We start from the raw sequence: 1,443 nt of genomic DNA, 5'->3' as shown, positions 1-1,443 counted from the left end.
TTGCCAATGCATTCAAAGCTCTTCCCACCTCCTCTTCTAACAGTTTAGGTGTATCTGGCTTTGTTGAGTTCTACATAGGGTGACAGATAGATAAGGGTCATTTGTATTATTGTACATGCAGACATCCAGTCAGACCAGCGCTGTTTGTTGAAGATGCTCTCTTTTTTCCATTGTATGTTTCTGGCTTCTTTATTGGAAAGCTTTTCTTTCTACTTAAAATATGGCAGATAATTTTGCTGAATATATTAATTTATGTTGATCCTTGTGGTCTTTTTAGGGTTGGGATGCACTGACCTGGGCTCTTCTGGTTTCCACTGAGAAATCAGCTGTTTTTTTTTTTTTTTTTTTTTTTTTTTTTTTTTTTTTTTTTTTTTTTTTTGGTGGGTTTTCTTTTATATGTGACTTTTTTTCTCCTGTGGCTTTCAATACTCTTTGTTTTGTATGCTTAGTGTTTTAATTCTGATATTCTTCAGGGGGAGTTTCTTTTTCTGTTCCTGTCTGCTTGGTGGTCTGTGTGCTTCTTATACTGTATGGTGTATCTTTCTTTAGTTTGTGAATTTTTCTGCCATGACATTGTTGAAGATATGGGCTGTGACATCGACTTGGAGTCCCCTCCTTTGTTTATTTCTGTGATTTAGAGGCTTGATCTTCCCATGCTGTTCCACATTTTCTGCATGTTCCCTTTTTGTGCTTTCAAAAACTTTAATATCCTGTGTTTACTTCATTTAGCTCCTTCACGTGAGGCTTGAGGTCTCATAGCCTATCTTTTGCTTGAATTATTCTGCTCATAAGGCTTTCTGTGGTGTTTTTTCCTGTTTTGTTCTGATTTTGGTAGATAATAGGGCTTTTCAGTTCTATCTTCATTTCAATTGGAATGTTCTCCAGTGTTGTAACCTCTTTACCAAATTATCAAACACTGGATTTTCTTCTTTTCCATCTTTCTTACATTTTGGGTATCACCCAGCCATTTATTCTCTTTACATTCTTTTTTCTTTAACTTCATTGATTTTCTTTAGTTTATTTGTACCTTATTTATATTCTTTGAATTCTTTCAAGTTTACAATTTTCTTTGAAATTCTATTCTCTGGGTTTCATCTAGGTAATCCTTATAGGGAAACATTCCTAGAGGACGAATGGCACGTTGATATTTTATATTGTTTGGGGCAGAAGAGAAGAAGTTCAAGATACTTTGGGTCCAGAAGTTGGATATGGAGTGTAAAGTAAAGTGGACACTGGAGTCTGGGTTGGTATACAGGGTACTGGTTCAAGCTGGAGGTTGGGAGCAGATCTTGCTTTGGGGAGGGTGCATCAAAAGAAGGGTCAGGAGGACTCACCTGGTTAGGCTGTAGATAGGATTGGGTAGGATCTGTAGAGAGGTTGGCTGTAGCATGGAATGGTCTCATGTATTGGAGCGTGTAGGGCAGTCTTGGCAGAAGCCTGGAT

This window comes from Micromys minutus (assembly GCF_963924665.1).
Source record: "Micromys minutus genome assembly, chromosome: 26".
Lineage (NCBI taxonomy): Eukaryota > Metazoa > Chordata > Mammalia > Rodentia > Muridae > Micromys > Micromys minutus.
Note: the sequence above shows the minus strand (reverse complement) of the source record.